Source organism: Acanthaster planci, linkage group LG18 (genome assembly GCF_054643075.1).
Source record: "Acanthaster planci isolate LZ-2023a linkage group LG18, COTS_SCS, whole genome shotgun sequence".
Lineage (NCBI taxonomy): Eukaryota > Metazoa > Echinodermata > Asteroidea > Valvatida > Acanthasteridae > Acanthaster > Acanthaster planci.
In genome coordinates this window covers 9,207,337-9,229,351 of record NC_141794.1, presented here as the reverse complement: position 1 = coordinate 9,229,351, position 22,015 = coordinate 9,207,337, and the positions used below count along the sequence as shown (strand labels likewise).

Below are 22,015 nucleotides of genomic sequence, written 5' to 3'. Positions count from 1 at the left end.
AACATTCAATTCACTGTAAACAGAACAAAAGTAAACAACAAAACCTCACAAAATTTACATTTCAATAGGCATAAATGTACAGCACTAAGACTTTTTTTCAAAATCCAACATTGATTTTGAAAATGTCCTACACCTGCACCGGTAAACATCTATACCTTTCTCAATATGAACAGTAAACATATCGGTACATGTGCTGGTGTACATGCACTCATATTGATATATACATGTACTACAGTTACTTTATATTATACAGTTTAATTAAAACATGTTGCAATTTTAGAATTGATCTCGATGCTTTTGACGAATAGCCAAAGCACCTAAGCAGTTGTGTAGGCTGTAAACATACATGTACATATACAATTTATGTAATGTGCTTAGTAAATGCATTCTAATAACCTATGCAGGGTACGGGTACATATTATAATTTGCTAACCTAAGGGCTTACCAGTTTAAGATGCAGAAGCCTTTTCCACAGAGCAGGATCTTGGAGCAACGTGCTACATGTGATGGATACAGTAACTGACTGCAAAGTTACTATTTCTCTTCTTTTCTGTTGCTACTGATGTACAGAGGATGATGGTGTACCCTAATATTCTTCCTTTTAATCTGTGCTGCAGAGCAAATGAAATGAAGACTTCGTCAATACAATGCTGGGCATCTGCGAGATGGATGGTACTTGTGTGTACACATTCTCAAACCTCCAAAGACGGGATTGTGTTACCCAGGCAACCCATTCAAATAAAATTAAAGTCGAGGCCACTGCTGTTTTCAACCAACATCTCAAGCCTGATCTGTAAATGCTTTTCAATTGTAAGACTGTGTGCTTTTGGCTTATAGCTTGCTCATGGGTCTCAGTGTAACAGGAGAAGGGACTTTCTCCCATTTATGATCAATTGATTTTAGCAATTGTTATTACTAGCTAATGTGTCCAATAGTTTTTTTTTCTTGCATATATGTACATGTAGGTAATGGGTATAGTACCATCATGGTATGGTACCGTGTACATGTACATAGCACATGACATGCATGACTTCAAAACAAGCATTTGAAGTTAAGAACACACAGTTTCTTTAACTGGCATTTTCAATAAACCAGTGCAAAAGAACAATATAAAAAACAGAAGTGAAAAGGTTTAAATATTTTACATTGATGAAAACTACCAGTATGCAAAATGAGCATAAACTGGAGCACAAACATTGAAAACTACATGTAACATTGAGAAATACATGTATCTACATGTACATGTACATGTATCTGGGTACCGGTGCACATACATATACATGTACATGTAGCCTCTAAAGATTCATGTAACCATCTAAAGATTCATGTAACCATCTAAAGATTCATGTAATCTATCTGAACATGTAGGGTATGGACATGTACACTGTATGTCCACTATGCCTATTCCACTGCAAGTGTTAACAACAGACCCTATTCGCAGGGGACCCCGTTTCAGTCAGATTCCCCGACATACATGTACATGTAGCTAGCCCAATTTATATGCTGCCTGTACCAGTACTATTCCCACCACCTATTCACCCATATCTGTTTTACATACATGTACTAAATGTGGACATTCCTTTGTTCTCCTGTGATTAAGGAAACTAGAGGAAAATGACTTGCGACTTGACTTAGGTAATTTTACTTGGTGACAAATGTTTGCTAAAATAATAAAAACAAACATTTTCGTGTCTGCAAATGTTCAGTTGAGAACACCTGTTCAATGCAAATCTTTATCGGCTAGCGATCGCAAAAGCTACTGTAGCTGTCCGGTTGTCCATGCATTATGCAATCGAGCCCGCGAGGGAGGGCCGCAAGCTAAGATCTAGAGTGGGTATTCTTAGACACTATCATTTATTGTTCAGCACGGTGACGATTCTGTATACTCCATACACGTACATGATCTGAAAGCATAACAGAAAAAAATTCGTTTTTCAGCTGAAAAAAAAAAAACTACCGGTAAGTGCACATGTACCCCCCACACAAAAATCCACAATTGACTTGGGAAAACTTGACTTGACTTGGAGAAAAATAGACTTGAGACTTGACTTGGAAAAAGAGGACTTGACAACACTGGCCACTGCAAATTCTTAACACCGGTAATGTCTTCATGGGCAAAAATCATCTTGAATGTGTACTGATTAGTGGGTAAAATTACCGGTCCACCATTTGACTGTTACATACATGTACATACGTGTACAAAATTTGATGCACATATCAGATCAATATGGAACGTTCTTCAAAATATGGACCATTAGATAATGTTCAACTTTGGGGGTTCATTTTTCCTGAAGTGAACAGCGGTGAATTAATTCCCCATGTCTGATGAAATGAGGGAAGTCATGGCTGATATCTGGACCAATGACATCAACCCAAATCATGCACCCTCTTTTTCATTCGATATTCATGAGCCCCTCCACAGAATGGAGACGCTCCGGGATTTTTCTCTTTGTACCAAGGTTTCTCGAAAGAAAATTGGTCATACAGAATGACGTTTGAAAAGCAATGACGTCCGAGACATAAAATACTACTCATGATGCAAATCTAATGTGCAGAATTGTTATTTTTAAGGTCATTTTCAGCAGGGATATCTCCAAAATAAACGGCAAAATGAATATCACGCGTGGAATTTTCAAGCACTACATGTTACAGCATTTTCTGCATCCTCGAACGTCATGCATTTTTTGTCAAAATTCTTGAGCGTCATCAAAATTCTGTCAAATACGACATTCATAATGAACATATTATACTCATTACACATTTTTGATGTAGCCAAACTTAATTATTTTTGGTAGTTGAAAGGTATAAGACCTGGTAGATATGCTGGTATAGTGAGAGTGATTGTAAACGGTAAGAGAATGAAGAGAGCTAAACTTTTCTCATCATTTTCTGTCAATTTTGTGCTCTTTTTCCATGGCTTATTTTTTAAGTTATTTCTTACGTGCTTTAAAATACATCGGTTGAAAAATATACTGAATTCTCCTTGTTGTTGAGAAGTTTTGAAATCAAGTACAAATACTTTGACGTTAAACTTTAAATGAATTCAACTCCAGTTGATTTGCACTGGTAGCCAACCAAATGTACACAGTATGCCCAATTATCCCACAATTAATCATTTTTCTAAATCTGAATGTTCTAATTTGTATTTTACCTGATCAAAGCCACTCTTTTAGAAGTTTTGAAAAATGACATGCTAAGTTGCATTTTGGTCCATTTTATGAAGAACATGCCATATGTTTTGTGTTAACATGGCCACTCCCCAAGGAGCAAAACAAAAATCTCTATTAATGAAAGGCCATTTTCTTAGTCTACCAGTACATATGTACAGGTGTTTCCTTTTCCCTTTCTTCCAAGTGTGTAAGAAAGCACCCAGCTGTTGCCTCAATCCTCAAAAAAGGCCATAAAATGTAACATACAAATGTCAAAAATTTTGTCCCCCCCCCCAAAAAAAAGTTTTGGGCTTAAGTTGACTCCCTTTAAAATTTGGATCTGCCCTTGAAAAAAAGTATTGCAATGTACAAGTATGAGTACTACAGTACAGCTCACCAAAATAATAATTTCAAAACCTCATTTACATACATGTACATTTGTATAGCCTATCTCAAGCCCAAACTGGAAGAAAGACTGCACAGAAAATCCTGGAGAAACTCCACACCGCACTGTATACCATTGTTTCTGTTGTCATGGTTGTGTGCAGGTACATGTACATGTACTGCAAGTACATGTACATGTACATGATGTAAGGTACTGGCACCTTATCAGAATCCAATATACCAACACATGTCCTGTCAGATGATACTTTATGGTGCACTCTTTACAGCCCTGAACCACATAGGAGTTTCATCTTTCTGCCCAAAGTGACTCCACCCAAAGTAATGAAGCCCTAGGCCATTCTGTATCAGCCCTGCATTGGGTTTCTCCAATCCAATTTAGCCAACACTTCCAAGTGATGCAAGTGTGTGTGTGTGGGGGGAGTGGAGAAGACTTTGCAGAATGCTTGATGGAAGGTATCCCAGGAGGGATGGGGAAAATGGATCAAATGTAGGCTTGTGATGGTTAAGGAATATGCTTGCCATGTCCCATTGGTCAAACGTGTGGGCCTAAACGTGTCAACTGTGCTACATGGGAGGAGGCAATGCAAAGTGGTTGGACAACAGCCAGAAAATGCCAAAAAAAGATAACACAATGCACATGCTCGGTTACCATACGTTTTAACCTCAACAGATGCAAACCTGTCCCACAGTAACATGTCCCTGTATCATTCTCCACAAACAGCAAAGTGGAATGCACAATGCCAAGGCTAGTGTTATAGGCATCTCTTTCAAAAATCATTTTTATGAGTGTACAAAAAAATGCTCTATTCCTCTGATACCTCTCTTTCCCAAGAAGATGCAAGAAAACACACGATGGGCATACATGTATTCAGTTCTCAAAAACAAGTACATCTACATGTACAATGTACCGGAACTACATCTACAATGTACAGGTGTCCTGTAAATTTGTGTTCATTCTGCAAGGGTGCTTGTTTTTGCAGCATGTATCCATACATGTACATGTATATATGTGAATGAGAATATTCTTACATGGGGAACAAGGTCTTGACAAAAACTTAAAGAGAGTTAGGTACTGGTACGTGTACCAGGTACCATACATGAAGATTTTTCGGCTTTGTACATGTACTTTGCATCAACTTCAAGTGCTAGAAGCACAGACTACCTGGTACTTCAATCTCATCTGCAACCACTTACCTAGGTACATATGTACTTGTTTCTGACAGATGTGATTTGCCAAGGCACATAACATGATGACAAGATGGTGGGCAACGTGGGAACTCAGGAAGGAGCCAAGTGCTCCCTTGAAGAATGCATGTACATGTATGTACATGTACAGTGTACATGTACTAGTACATGCTGGCTGGAGAGTTCTGGAGGTCATTCCATCAAAATTAAACAGCAACTGATTGATGATTGTGTGCATATGAAGCAGGCTGCACAAAGAGAAAATTTCTCATTTCCCAATAAACAAATTTGCTGGCAAGACTTTGATAAATCATAAATGGTGATTGACGTTTCCACTTGAAAAGTCAGACAGTCTGATGGTCCAATTCAACTCTTACATGTACATGTATGTAGTACTACTATCATCCCAGCAGATAATTTTTAGATAAAATGCTTGTTTCGCCTTTTAGAAAGATTCTGCCCCTCAAGTGAACATCAGCAGCCAATTTCATCTGCACATTTCATGAAAACTAAACACAAATCTGCATAACTCTACTTCAGCCAAAATTTACAGTACATGTATAAGCATTACTTGTGTAACAAATTACAACATATTTCACAAAAGTTACACACTGAATTTACGTATGGCACAAACTTGTACATACATGTACATGTACATGTATGGTGCAAGGTTGTGCCAAGTTCAGTGAAATTCACTGCATAAATTCAGTCTTGTTTTAGAAAACATGCATTATTTGAGGTTTATAGTCAGTAAGACGTTTGCAATGTACAGTACTTGTACAGTGCGGTAATTTACAGTTCTGGTATAACATTCATGCAGTCACATACACAAAAACCAGATGTGTAAAGCACCGGTTATGCATTGTGCACATTCAAAACTGCAGTGCATGTACTGTACACATTCCAGTGTACACCGATGTTGCTTTCAAATCAGCATATATGTACAATGATAACGTTTACCTTACATCTGCATGTACACCTGGTACACGTATACATGTAGTTTAACTCAGCACATGAGCATGCATAAAACCAAATTTGTAACATCATGCAGTATATCATAACATGGCGGATCTGCAACTCGAACATCTACAGCAAATTTTGTCTCACCTGTTTTTTGATGTCATCATTTGCTCTTGTAATTTAAATATTTACATGTACACTGTATCACCCTTTCCTTTCTCACTGAAACAAACGTACATGTACATGTACATGTACATGTACATGTACATGTACATGTAGCATACTACAAACACCACAGTGCACAACCACTATACGTGTACATGTACTGGATCTACCAGTACAGTATCGTGGTACATGTATGTACATGTGTACCGGTACGTATGATCCTTGTTACACGGTCAAACCAACTTACCTGTGGCTACATGGCTTGAAGTTTGATTAATTTATGACAAGATCAATGAGGATCCCTGCCACTCGGAATACTGTAGCAGTTGCATTTGAAAAGGTCATTGACAAGTTGGCAAAACTGCACGCATGGCTTTATATACGTACATGTAAATGTGTACATGTACATGCATATGCCACTGCATTTTTAATGAAAGCGGTTAATTACAGATTCCATGCAAATGTAAAGGTGCATTTTACAGACATTGTAGAGTGGCAGTGTCAGGGTAAATGTACATGTACACATGTAGCATTGGTAAACATGTACTGACTAGGGTCTGGTACATGTACCGGCAGATGTACATGTACTTGAAGAGCAAACAGAGAGAAAATGATAGTTCTTTATTTCTGTGCTTGTTTGCATATGTCCACTGAATAAATAACCATGATTCCCAACCATACTAGTACATCAGTTTCACGTACGCACATCAGGGCCCAATTTCATAGCGCTGCTTACTGCAGAATTCTGCGCTTATAGTCTCCATTTTGCACTAACCGTGCTAGCAGTAAATTCTGTGCTAACCCGTTAAGCCCAGAATCCTTGGTTGTGGGATGTACGCAAGCGCACAAGCCACAATACATACAATACATTCGCCGTAAACACAAAATTTTCTGCTACGGTAAGCGCCGATTTTTCGTTTGCGGCAAGTAGTGCCGCGAAATCGGGCCCAGTATTCACATTTTGAATCACCCAACAGCCCAAACTCGCTGTTCTACCAAACTCAAATGGAGTTTACTTTGAAGTAATTAATTGTACATGTAAATGTACCACCAGTATGTTTGCAAAGGAAAGTACTGTACAACGGCAACCTACAAGGGGCCAACTGCCAGTCTGGGGGACAAGCTATTTTACATTTAGTTTAATGGTGGAAAACCAAACAACAAGGAAAAATACCCCCGGTATAAGAACCCTGTGTACCTTTCAACAACTGAAAAAACGAATTTAATAGGCATTTCTTCCCCTACAGACAACATGATTAGAGCTCCAGGGGAGGGCTGGTTAGGTTATAAATTGGAGGAAATTGGTACTGCACATAAAAGAAATAAAAAGAACATACAGTATGCACTTACTACGGTGAAACACCGTAGTCACAAAGCAAAACTAAATGAAAAGAAATTGGAACATACTCACAGAAAGATTGCGCAGATCACTGAACCCCTTCCAAACAAATAAATACATAAATGGTAGTGGTGTAAAGCAATACAAATTAAGACATTTCAAATACACGTACATGTAACTAAAGATGCAGAGATGTACATGTACATGAGTAGGCACCACTGTGCTGAAAATGTGAGACCAAATACACACCACCTTCCACTACCACACCTTAGCCACAAGTCTACATCCAGACTACATGTACATGTATAATCTACATGTAGCCTGCAGTAAAAACTATCCAAAAAGAATGCACATGTAGCACAACTGCATAAATATAAAAGGAAAGGAATTCCCAAGACTGCAGTGAACAACCCACACTAGCATTTCTGAACACACAGAGCCAGGCCAGGGCTCCATAGTGAAATTAAAGAATAAAAGGTAAATGAACAATAGGGGCCTGCAGTGCCATAGCAGGAAAACCATAGCTTGCAATGGAGCAACTGCTTGCCATAATCAGTTATAATCAGACTCAAATTCTGTTAGAGTACACATGTATAATGACATGAATGAGTATTCAGACTTCCTATCTCTTTTTTTTAAATGTAGGTTTAGCTGTGATTTGTTATTTTAGTGTCACCGTGTCTGGTATAATTACTTTCCTTATATCGTAGGAAGGGTTAGAGGCGTCTGTCCCCGGGAAAGATCCAGCCATCACCGATGCCAGCAGGGCAGACATATCCCCATACTGCTGTTTGGGTACTAGCGCGGTGACATTCATTCAGGGATCTGCCGCTGCCGGTCGGCGCCGGTCGGGCCCGACCGGCACGCAGAATTGCCGACCGCCACAATCTGCCAAATCAACTTTTCCGACCGGCACGTATTCCCGATAAGAACCCAAATAAAATAGCATCTTGGTCGAGGGATCGATCATGAAGATATGAAGATCGTGAAGAAACCGTAAAATTTCTTCGTAAATTTCACTTTGCACTGCCATGCATATCGTCTGCGCACCGACGTGCATATGCAACATATCTGGACCAAATATTAACATGAACCAATAGGAGGCTTTGTTACGCGCAATGCACGTGTACATAGTGCGTAACGAATCTTTCCATTGGTTGGAAGGCCACACATAGGCTTGCATATGCAACGCTCTCAGTGCGCGAAGATCGGAAAACCCCCTCTCCATGATGTACAGCGTTGTTTGTCCAGTTCCGCATTTTACCCAGTTCCACAACTTGAAAAGAAAATTTGGCTTAACTTTCAGAAAGACAAAATTGCAAATGACCCCATTCACACTTCGTTTAAACACTTAAAAATCTGGCAGAAAAACAATTTCACATGTACTTGCAAAACTGACAATCGACAGTGACTGTTTTTCGCCGCGCCGACCACGGTTAGCAACATTCGGTGCATGTATTTTCTGCTCGATGTTGCATAAAACAATCACTGCGATCGTTTTTTAAACCAACGATCGCACCGCATTCGTTAATTGTTGTTTATCCCACGGTAAAAATATTAACTCCGCAATTTTTTTATTCAAAAGTAACAGCATGATTTTGCCTTTTCCGTAAACGAGTTCCGTATGGCAAGATACACGCGCTCAGTATGCACGTGACACATGGCCAAATGTGTCAATCTACATTATGTTCATGTAGACTTTAAAATGACTGTTCAGAAAACCCCTGCACACATTTATGAATGTCGTTATCCCATATGCATACTGTACGAACTTTTGTACAAAGAAAATAAGGAAAATATTCCGCCAAGATTTTGCATGTTTCGCCTTATTTTCAACACACACAAAAAATGAAAAATGATTTGAATCGCAATGAAAAATTATGGGCATCATAGAGATAGAAATTAATTCAATATTTAAGGGATTTACAGAATAAAATCAATATTTATTTCTACTCTTTTTTTTTCTAATTCAATTGCCCGTCTAAAATTTATCGCCTCATCCTAGTTGACCAAAATTACAAATTTTCAATTTTTTTTATTAAATTTCAGAAATTTCAGACATGAGATCCCTAATTCTAGGCTGTGTATACACAGCTGAAAACACCCAGAAAGTGCTGTTTCCGGCCATCTGGGGGCTTTTAGATTCCAAAAATTTTCGGGTACGCTCCGCGCCAACCGATGGTGGCGCTCCGCTTAGATAGTCCTGCCGGCACTAAAACCATCCTGGGCAGAACCTTGTTCATTCATTTATTCTTATTCATTTATCTTTACATGTATCTTTCATATCTGTTAATTAATTAAGTTAATTTCTTTCATGCCGACTTGTACTGCGTCGTTGATTTTTATAGAAACGGTGCATTATAAATGTTCAATTATTATTATTATCTTTATTATTGACTGAACAGCTTGTTGCTACTCTTTTTGCATATACAAGTACCATACATGTAGCATGTACATTAGCATGTACCTGCATTTGTACACTATGCAATAGTATTTTTCGATTACAGATTCAATTAATTAACCGAACACATTTCTTTGTCAAAAAGTTTTCATGCAACATTTAATCAACAATAAACAAAAAAGCATGCAGTCTGTCACCAGGAATGTTTGGGCATTTTTTACAAATTTTGTGTTTTTTACCCAATCAAAAATAGAAGGAAAAAAAACACTGGCCTGTGTAAATTTCTCTTATTTACCCACACCTTATTTCTGCTTGTTTGTTGCAACAGAAAGAACATCTTGTGTTGCTCAAATGGTAGACCATTCCATAGATGAAAAAAACCCTCTATCAACAAAGATGCAGCAAGTGCTTCAAATGCTGTTCGTCAAGGTTGGCTGGACATGTACCGTACATGTAGGAGACAGCGATCATTGTAAGCTTGCCTGATTGCTACGGAGGGAGAACAAAGTTTCCTGATTCCAATGTGTCCTCTGGCTGAACACGAAATCTAGACACTTCACACACTGACTGCAGATACATGTATATACTGTGGGACACAATTTACCATACAGTACATGTACTATATAATTGATTAAATTCGTTCAACAATGTGCAAAGAGGATGCATTCACGTCGGCATAATACTACACTGGGAGTTTAGATAGTGAAATGGTTTATGTGCATGGTACAATGTACATGTGCAAATATGGCTCAGCACAAAAGATGAGTTTGAGGGCCTGGTCTTGTCATGTGGATCCAAAATGCGATCAGTGGTTGGTTGACACCAAACCCTGCCTGATGAATTGAGCAAACCAGCTTTGGGGATCACTGCACTATCGGTACAGTACATGTAGATCCACATGAAACAAACAGGCCCCGAGGTACATGACCATGCCAAGCATGTGCAGCCGGCCTCTCTCAATCAATAAGCCATTTGTGAGTTAAATTTGAATAAAATCTGGTGCACTGAGTTATCTAACAGCAAATAAACATAATGATTTGAATTCCCCAGACTAAGAGTGACTTTGATCATGTAAAGTACAAATTAGCACCTTCAGATTTATAAAAATGATTATTTGAGAATATTTACTGTGTACATTTGGTTGGCTACCAGTGCAAATCAAATGGAGTTGAATTCATTTCAAGTTTTACGTCGAAGTGTTTGCACCAGATGACTTGATTTCAAAACTTCTCTCAACAACAGGCAAAAAATTTGGCCAAAAATGGATTTTTTATCTTTTGCAAGTTAGCAAGAGGGAATTTGAGTGTTTTATTCTGATGAGTATGGAAATTAGGGGGAAAAAACTACATCAGAGCTTGATACATGTATAGGGCTGTGCCAAATATGCGAATATTTGATCGATTATCTAGTGGCTCGTGGTAAACTTCCAACTGGCGCACTAAAGTCTCACTTGGATTACCCCTATTGTACATGTACATGTAGGTCTTTTCCAGGCTGTGTCTGGGAGGAGGCCGCTGTGTGTGTCGATATACAGCATAAGGGCTACATATTAGGGCTGAGTCAATTCAAATAATTCTCTATTTGAATATTCAACCTTCAATTCGATCGCATGCGTGTATCTCCGAATATTCGTTCTTACTGACCTGAAGATTGTTAATGATTAAACCATAAACAATCAGTGGCAATAATGCACACAATTGTACATGTACAGGTACATTATAATAACTACACATGTAATACATGTAGCTTCTCACGTCTAGGAGTATCGGTATCTCCAGCTATGATTTAACAAGATTTAAGAGATGCACAATACTTCTTGCCCTGTTGAAAATTTCTACTCCTTGTAAATTTGTTAACCACAATCCCCTAGGATGTACATGTAAAATCATATTGAAATTGGAGGAATTGGAACCGTCAGGGCTACTAAATAGTTTAATTTCTGAGTCATCTTGTGGCTTTTCATTTGAATTAAAACCGAAACTTTTCCCTTCCTTTTCATTAATGTTGCATTCAAATATGGAAAATAATATTCAAATATTCGATAATTGATCAAATATTCAGATTTCGGCAAAGCCCTTCTACATGTCCTAGAGTAGTCATTAGACGTGGCTGAAGAGGGAGACGCCTCTCCATGTCCTCCAGCCCAGAGGACTCCATAATTATAAAGTTGGGTGCAGTACAGTCATTCAAGTGATTATTTCTGCCAAGCTATTAGCATGAAACTTACCCCACAGTTTCTTTTGAAAAAGGAGAATATTTAGCTAAAAGAAATGGTGGGATTGTGTAAATATAAGCAATGACTAACTCCCCAGTTTAGGGGGCTTCCATGTGAGAGCAGAGTTAATAAAAATATGGTTGAAAAATGCTGCTACTGTACGTGTCTTGTACATGTACATTAGATTGTAAAGGGATCTCATTTGAAAACTGGTTTCATGCAGGCTTGGGAAATATTACTTTCAAGAGTGAGTTTGATTTGTGTGAAAAATGAAAAATGAATTGGCTGCCCTTGATAGGAAAGAAATGGAAAAGAAGAGAATAATTTAAATTAAATCTGTGAACAATTAGTGTTGGCTTGCATATTACTGAGCCCTGAACTTTGTTGATTTTACTCATTAAGCTTGAATTATTGTACTTGTGACTAGCATCCTCCCTACACAGAAAAAGGGAGAGCCTAGGCTGATACTTTACACATGTACAGTACCTCATTGGTGCAGTCTCCTGGCACATCTGCAAGTAGGTCTATCGGTACTTATCAGTACCCATGCACACTTGATACACTCAAGTGATCAAGCAGAATCAACTCAGTCCTGTTTCACTACTGGTGTGCAGTGGGGAATGTACATGTACATTGTACATACATTGTATGTGTGTACCAGGACATGTACATTTAAGTACACATGTACATGTACATGTATGTACGTGTCTCATAATAAAATGGTCATGTTGAACCAATGGATTTCCTTCAAACAACTACAAACTAAAGATTTAAAGCCTACAGAGTGTGATGATACATATACATTTGAGGAATCAAAATAAAATGTTGAAGCATTTTCACAAAATTTATCATTTTTGTTCATGGATTTTAGGGGTAAAACTGAAAAGATGACTACACCTGTAAACCTGTGCATTCTTTATGCATGCTACATGTAGTTGCACAAGATTTGATGTACATACATACATGTACCACTACAAACCTGAAATAGTAAATTCCTTTTCTAGAATTGTCTGGAGACAGCCATCTTGTGTACCAGTACATGCATGTAGTCAAGATAAAAAAAAATCTCTTTAAATAGATATATCACAAAATGTGGAAATTATAATTTTAAATGTGATTTTTTTCTCTTTGTTAATAACATTGCGCATGCCATTTTTAATGAATGGAAGTGGCTCAAAGACCACCAGATGAGCTCGTCTCTCAGCCACCTCTCCCTCCTCCTACACCAATCTTAAAGTGGGTAACAAAATATCTGAAGCCTTAATGTCTCAGGATTAAACATCAGGGTTGGTTCAAATCAGCTGCTGGTTTAGTGTTATGTCCTTGAGGCAAGGCACTTGACATCACTCCGCCCAAGTTCCCATTGCTTAGGAAATCCATATTCCGTGCCAATTCATGCTACCAGTATGCTAACTTACATACCTGTACGTACAATGTAGGATAAACACCAGTCTCCAAAAAAGCCAAAGGTTTCATGCAAGTTCGTATAAACCTACAGTACATGAATGCTGTACTGTCGTACACACATGTAGTAGTAGTTGGTGAGCAGCAGGGAAACACACCCGGTCTCACTGGTGCAGGAATGCACTTACATGTATCTACAGTATCATGTACAAGTATATGTACTGGTATGGTACATGTACGACCATAAATTCATTTTTAACAGCTTTGGTTTGTAGTATTTGCCGTAACATTTACACTGTAATAGGCTGATATTGCCCAATAATGTATCTGCATTGTCATTTCAGCCAAAATTACTTCCTGACCAAACAATTCATCCACATCATGTACCCAAAAGGAAATTGTTTCATTTGTCACCATTAAAAACGAGCTGACAACACGTACAATAGTGACAAGCAGATTAATCAATGTGGTCAACTGTGAACAACTTTGTGGAAGTTAAAACCAATCATGATCCAACATCATACAGACACCATGGTATATGTATTCATCATCAGTGACTCGACTGTTTATACAATGTAAAGTATGTACATTGATAATCACCATTGTGAAATGCAATTCATCTTTGCATGCTAAAAAATTATTAAAAATTCATGAAGATACATGTACATCCGTTTACCGGTACAGCTTACAAATTCATAATTAAAACTAAATACCGGTAATTGAAATGAGCATATACCAGACAAGTGAATTTTACAAAACAATAAACTAGACATGTACATGTAAATTATTTAAAAATAAACATTTTATATTAAAAATATATTAAAATTAATACCTAGAGTGACACACAACAGAGGAAGGATGCTTTTTAAGTATAAGCCAAAACTGGAGCCACATGCACCTTGCTGTTGGGTAAAAGCTCTGCAGTGTGCGGTTGGACCCTGATTTAAGTGAACGAAGCCGATTTCCAGACCGCATGGGCTGGAACAGGTCATGGGCTGGATCTCTTTTTTACTCTCGAGTGGTACAGACCATTTAGTGATAGAAGTTGGCATCCGATAATTGTAGCGGTACTTGTACATGTACGATGTACTGGTACCCCATGTCTATGCTTCAAAGCTTCTGATACAAATACACATGAACATGTACATGTACATGTATACTGGTACCGGTACGTGTAGTACATGTACATGTATGTAAAAGTTTTAATTTTTTGTGTTTGTTCAAAAACATAAAAACTCCAAATGAAGCTAACAACACGTGAACTTTAATGTCTTTTTTCTAGTGTTCAGTACATGTTCAGTTATGTGTATCTTCCAACTGTACATGTACACATACTTGAACATGTAGAGTAATGAGCTTGTGACGTGTTACAGGTAGGCCTAGGCAATGCATGTACATGACAAATGAAAGGATGACAGTTTATATTTTAAAAAGTTTTTCTAAATTTTTATGTGCTTGTCAGTGTTGATGCACACTGAGTAACAGCCAAGATCTTTGAAATTTGACTGTACCAGTACATGTACATTGTAATCTGCAGAACAGTTCCAAGTCATGATCTAACTTACATGTAAATAATAACCCTGACCCTACATGTACATAATACTACAAATTACAAGTTGTGGTAAAATGTACATGTCTTTTTCAGCCCTGTCGCTTGTGAGAGGACACGACTTTATTGTTCTACACGTATGAACCCATAAGATACATGTACATTAGATAAGACAACATATCATACAGTGCTGTGGCACTATGAATGCATGGATTTATTGCTCTCTGTACAAGTAACAATGGAAGTAGCCTAGCCAGAAGTAGTAATTCAGGCTGAGACTACTACTTAGTATTTTGTAGTACTGAGCAGTGTAAGCCAAACAATTTGCTTGGCGGTTAGGGATAATGCTTAGACTTCTCTTCTCCCCACCTGCTGCAGGGGCCATCAGATGGTACAAGCCATCCAGCAATTAAGGGGAGTGCTAGGGGAATAATATTGTCACTTTTTCATTTCATTATCCAGAAATCAAATACTGACAGTCTCTGGGCACCAGCTTAAACAAGCACGTACGCATAATGTACCAGTATATGTCAAGGTTATGCAGACTACACTACTGAGCCCTACAGGTCTTGTTGAAGCTCCAGTGGTTTGACAATGAGAAGAGTTTTGCTCAAATCTAAATGTCACATCAATTTTGATAGTCTAAGGAGACTCAAGGTGGCTTGTTTGTTTTATCATGCAAGCCTACCTAAGACAGTCTTGATGTTCGAAGAACAAGGTCACAGACGGTGGAATTTTCAATTTACCAGCACACCATAACAAGTTCCATACATGTACATGTACGTCAGGTATAGTGTAGGTGTACATTACTTTCTTATGGCCTCCAAATGCATCAATTGGCATGGGATTATTGGGATAAGGGGGTACATGTTTCTATAATGTATGCCTTCTCTAATATTACATGTATGTTCCGCTCTCCCTTACATGTAAGTGTCCCTTGTTTCACAAACACCCTTTTACTGACGCCTTCCAAACTTCAAAATTTTGCAGAACTCTAAGAGGAATGCTGCCTATTGTTTGACAATGCCCACTATGAACACCACCACCAAAAAAAGATGGTGTACAGTACATGTAGTCTAAAGAGCCCCCAATGTTATCAAGTATTATCACTACATTACATATTATTTTACACAGCAACTTTGATTACATGTAGGGTAGTTTCCCTCACAATCTCATTACAGGAATACATGTACTAACATGTACATGTAGATGGACATGTACATGTTGTAAAGTGTAAGCAAATGTTCTTTAGCTACGTGGTACCCCAACTGGGACAAGACGTCATACAGTGATTAAATTTGCCAAATTACATGTAATTTGTACAGTACTCTGTACAATACATGGGGGAAACTCCATCGTTTACGATGTTATGTTTGTATGCAAACTTCCAAGATTCATTCGATAAACAAATTAAAATGTGGTAGACAAATCAGTTTATCTGCTTTTATACTTGTCAAACATATTAATATTACTAAGAAAATTTGTTTTAGCTTCACTGATTACTTAGCCACAAGCGTTTTGACATGGCTTTGTGACCTACGGTACCAGCACTTGTTGTACATTTACCGTTAAGTAAAACTCTGTGCAATTGCTTCCTGTAGCTTTTTATACAAACTTTGTTGCAGTTGGTCTGAGTCCATTCTATCCAGGAATGGGAAGTTAGAAAACAAGTACCCCTGTAATAGTCCAATTTTGTTAATTAGAGGGTTACGGACTTACATTTTATGTTACGGACGTTACATGTAAAGAAATATACATGTACATGTACAAGTAAGAAAACACATGTTAAAAATTATATTATCAATTATAATTTTCCTTATGGTATTATGGTATTGCCATAATATCCCCTCAGATTTATTAAATTGAGATGTACCCCTAACCAGCAATAGTGGAGATTTCTGATGTTACACATTACAGATGTACAAGTTAATCAGCAATGTACAATTGAGCCTTTTGAGGGTTGAATTGAGTGGTCATGGTCGTTGCAGCATGTCTGAATAAAAAAAGCAGATGGTTATGGATACACATGCATGAATACAAAATAGCAAACCACTTTGTGTCAAGTTGACAAGCTTAAGAATACCGGTATGATACAGGAGGATGTTTTACAAAAAGTACAAGCACACCACGCGTATAGAGTTACATGTATACCCGCTACATGTACAGGTGTACTGTACCTCTTTAGAGGGTTATACATGTAGTTCTTTTACATTTTTTAATCAATTTTTGAAACATGAGTTCTGCATGATTACATGTTTCAAGGTTGACTTGGGTAACAGAAAACATGATTTATTATGTTTAGTTTATTTATTTTTTTGGGGGGGGTTGGAAGTTACTTCATATAGTCTTAAAAGAATTAAGTATTCACATTACACTGTACCGGTACACGAGATGTGCAACTATATGCCCGTAAATGTGCAGTATTACATGTACATGTACAAATGTACATTCCCTGAGTATCGAGATGAAGATGATTTGATTTTGATGTTGTACTGAAGCATTCACATGTCCCAAAGTTTACCGACAGACTGATGAATTCTGTTCACACCTACAGTTATATTCAATGCAAGCAGGGCCTACATTATTAGCTTTTTTGTACCCGTAGAGTACACCTACATGTACCGTACATGAACATTCATTTTTTTTCATTTGCAAACAATGTAGGTCAGAAGCTGATCTTCTTCAATTTGTCTATTTTTTAAGTACCGGTATCAGTCTCTTGGCACGCATATTTTTATTCACCAGTCATTCACAATTTTTCTCCAAGTCAATTTCTAAAAATTAACAGGCCCAAACATCAATTTATATGTAAATGTACCAGTACAGTTGTGAGCACTGACACAAGTGAAAGCCACACAATGCAGGCACTTTACACAGTAAGCATTGCAAATATTACATCATCAAGCACAAACACATGCATGTTAACAGTCAAGCATAATATGCATTACATGTACATCTATTTCAACACGACTGCTTAACCTGTTCACTGTCTCAGAGCCTCCTTAGAATTTCCACGTGTACATCTGGAGATAAATTTTCAAGTACAGTAGGGAGGTCGTGTGACCTGGTATTTTTTTATCCCAACATTTACATTTTCGACTGAAGAGTTTTTCCTTGGCTTGCACCAGTACCTGTATGCATCTCATTTTAAAAAATCCAAAATTAATTCTGGATGAAACACTTTATACATGTAATGCTACGTCACAATCACAAAGCATGGTAATAAAGGCATTAATTGTTAAGTGACACAGGAAAATAATCGTATACCGGTAGCTTGGGTATGCACAGCACCCATGATACCGTACATGTAGGCCTACTGGTACTACATGCATTTTGCAGTATTCTATCACATCCTCCTCTAAAATAAATCACCTCTGAATACATGTAGTGGTCTGCTGTGAAGCCCGTGTTGTTGGGCACAAGTACATGAATTACTGACATTTTTCAAGTACCGGTAACTGTGCAATGTACATAGTGATCCCCGCCAATTTGTGCATGTACCAAAACAGGCATGTACAGGCACTGTATGTACATGTACAGTATTGTTCCATCATTTGTGGGACCACACACATTGTACACAGTACATGTACAGTACTCATGTACTGTACATAGTACAAGTTTACAGTGGGGACCTAAATGTACCATACATGTACATGTACATGTACAGTTAGCAAGGGCAGTGTCAGTGAAGAATTTCTCAAGTAGTTTTCAAATTTCACTCAACTTGATGCATTTTTTTTAATAGTTGGCTTTTATATTCATTGTTCCAGCACTGCTTTATTGGCATGGTAGCAATATGCTCTAAATTCATGACACTGGGGTACATGTAACTTGGTACATTATCATCAACTTAACAGAGGGGTTCGATGTCCACTGTGCTCCCATAAATGTGTAGTTTAATCGAACACTGAAAACAATTAGACCACGAAAAAACTGCTCTGCTTCTGATGCTTCTCAAAAATACAGTCGGTACAGTAGGTTCGGAAATTCTTTTGGGGTCAGTTTTTGTGTGCTAATTGAATAGGAATGAAAGCTACCAAAAATTGCCACAAAAAATTAAAACTTGCCTTCATCAATGAAAAATATGCAGTCGACAATTCTTAAGAATGAAAGACAATTGAATTCATACCACTATACCAGCATACAACGCTAGTCCGGTAATCATGATGAGAAACTGGCGAACATTGATCACAGGGAAAATGTGTATGATGCATGGGCGATAAACCTCATGCTGCGGCAGGAAATTTTATGGAAACACACTCGATTCAAGCACTAGCATACATGTACATGTACATGTAGTACGAGCAATACAACCTCAAAATTTATGAGCACAGAAAATACCTGTACATACATACATACATACATACATACATGTACATGTAGCCAAGAGATCAAAGTTCTGTGAACTAACTTGCAAAAATCTGCTTGCAACATCAATGTTTTTTCAATATAGAGCTGTAGAGCTATATACATGTACATACCGGTATGTACATGTACAGTTTATGGTGTACAGTGCAACCATGCTATTTTGCCTGGCATGTACGTACATGTATACCGTACCGGTAGACTGGTTGCCGCATTTCCATCATGCCTTCTTTGGTAATGGCGCAGTGGGAACAAGTGTAGCATTGCTTCATTGAAATGACTAATGTATATGTATTTTCACCACCGAGATAGTGAAATACAAAGGGAACTTGTGATAAAAATGGAAGTTGCTTTTGAACAATTGTAAATGTACATGTAAACAGAAAAGCATAAACGTACAAGTGTTTGGACATAAAAAAAGTTGTTCAGAGGTGTTTTGTGAAGAAAGAACAGGATTTTTTTATTATCTTTTTTATTCTTTCAAATTTGTTTTTCTAACTTGCCGATAAAAAGTTTAGGGTTACACCGAAAAATTAGGGTCGGTCAGCAAACTGGAAGGCGGGACTATTTCTTTTTGGGGGGGCCTTAACCATATTGTCATGGAAATATTTAATGCATGTAGGGTACATACAACATTGTACATGTGTACTGCTACATGTACGTGCATAGCATGTTAAAAAATCAGTTCAAAATTTGTACAATTTCAACTGCATACGAGAGTGCAACATGAAAACATGCAACACTGAAAAACAGACTAGGGCCAATACATGAAACAATCTACATGTACATCCTATTGCATCAGTGCCTGTGCCAAAGAAACACCTGAAAGCTACTGGTAGTCTCGGTACACATTTTAATTTTTCTCCACCAGGCCACCTGACATAATTATCATTCTTTGGTTTTTTATAGTTGTGGCAATGAACAATAAACATTGCATTTAAAATTAATTTTTTGACTCACATTACTCAGACTGGAACATAATTGGTCATAGTCCTAGTTTTTATGTTTTAGAAATTTGACTTCTTCACATGCAAATTAAAATGAGAGGTGCAACATCTACAAGTATGTATGTCCAAGTATGCACTGGTATAGTACGGTACACACTAAACCTCAGAGGACACAACAACATCAAAACTGTCATTTACATATTACAATAACACACTGCATGATTTATTGTGCTTTATATACATGTAAGACTTATGTAAGACTTATCCATGTAAGAGATATCATCATACATGTATGTAGGTCAGAAGCCAATAAGCCATATTAGCTACATGTACAGTACCCTGGGCAGGCCTCACATACCGGTACATGTCTTTTTGATCATCAAATTGTTTCAAATATTCTCTCATTCTTGTCTTTATGTTTTTAGAATCTAATCCATGCTCATTTCCCATAAATTATAGATTTGTACCAGTACATGTACATGCACCCCTGTATCTACATGTAATTCCTGTAATGGGCAGATAGCAGGTTACCTGTGATCCTGAGAACCTGGAAGTACAGTAATTTCCACTGAATCCTTGCCCATTCTAGTACTGCTAATTAAGCTGCTGGCACAAATATGCAAATGTTTTCTGGCGCACTCACTTTCCCTATGTTCAGCAACTAAAAATTACATTGCACTGGTTTATTCAGCAGCTTAAACTTGATTCCCATTTATACATGTATGTTAGGAGAGGACACGAGTCCACAGGAGATGCTGTGCCACACTCTGAATGTGGTCTGCAGGTTGCAACTTTAGGTTAACATTAGGGCCTATTGTACATTTTGTACACAAACCCACACACCCAGCCCATGCACTGTGTTGGCAGTCGTAACAGTGGCCTTTATTATTAGGCCTAAGTCTAATACAAACTGTCATGACTGTTTAAAGCATGAAGAGGACTGACAGCATGACTGGGTGATCAAATGCAACGAACGCTAGAGAAAATGCTCCAACTAAACACCGCAACAACAAAGTAGGCCTGGGCCTAGCCCAGGTTGGACGTCGTCTACACTGCATTGTGACTAACGTCCAGGGTATAAAAGTCGTCCCACAATGCGATATTTTCAACATTTTTTCTCATATTTTTACCAGGTCAAGACAGTTCAAAATGTCGTTCACAAGCGCTTTGTATCCTGAATTCCATAAATGCTGCATAGAAATTACTAAATAAGCCCATGGACAACGTATTTTGCAGAAAATCTTGTGAAACTCCACACTTTCTGTCGCGATTCGTTAACAATCTACATGTACATTGGTCTAGTACCATACGTGTACTGGCGCATGTGCAAAATGCATGGTAACTAACAGCAAAATTAAAATGACAAAAAACTGGGGTTCCAAGTAGGCCTAGGCCTACATGAGTATACAATCCCCTGCTAGCCTGCGCCACAACCAGACAACACATAGTACAAGAAAGAGATTCGTATTATCATATACTAGGGATGCCAGTAATTATTCCCTACAGTGACCTATCAGCCATCAGAAAAAATGGCAAAAATATGTCCAGAAAAGTTCAAGTTAGGAGGGAAAATACCGAGTCGTTGACTCAGAAAACACCTAGGGCCTACTGAAGGCACCCCCCCCCAGCCTGGTCTAGAACATGTAGAATAACCGAGTTTTTCAGACCAGTCTCTAACTTCAACTTCAAGCCATACAGGCAAGAGGTGACAATATGCATATCAAACTCTTTCCAAAGTACATCACTTTTGATTTAAATAAAATCAAAATTACCCCGAATATCTTCAGATCTTCAGTATTGTCGGAGCAGTAGCTGATGATCTGTCAGCGAGTAGTATCGTGAACAAAAATGACAATGTACATGTACATGTATGTAACAGCCCGATACCGCTAGCGCACGGCGTCGCTTGCTCTACAACTGGAGCTGTTGGG

The 22,015-nt window shown here is 38.0% G+C and overlaps 1 protein-coding gene across 2 annotated transcripts in view; it reads right to left on the bottom strand.

Moving 5' to 3' along the window:
- The window catches only part of LOC110988594 (neurocalcin homolog), a 54,493-nt gene extending 32,493 nt beyond the window's left edge, over positions 1-22,000 (bottom strand). Inside the window, exons 1-2 of one of the 2 annotated variants that reach the window (XM_022252280.2) lie at positions 21,857-22,000; positions 446-611 (exon numbers count right to left, since the gene is read on the bottom strand). The gene's annotated coding sequence lies outside the window, so the exon portion shown is untranslated. The remainder of the gene's footprint in view (positions 1-445; positions 612-21,856) is intronic. The other variant, XM_022252284.2, reaches the window with a different exon arrangement.
- Positions 22,001-22,015: the final 15 nt, after the last annotated feature.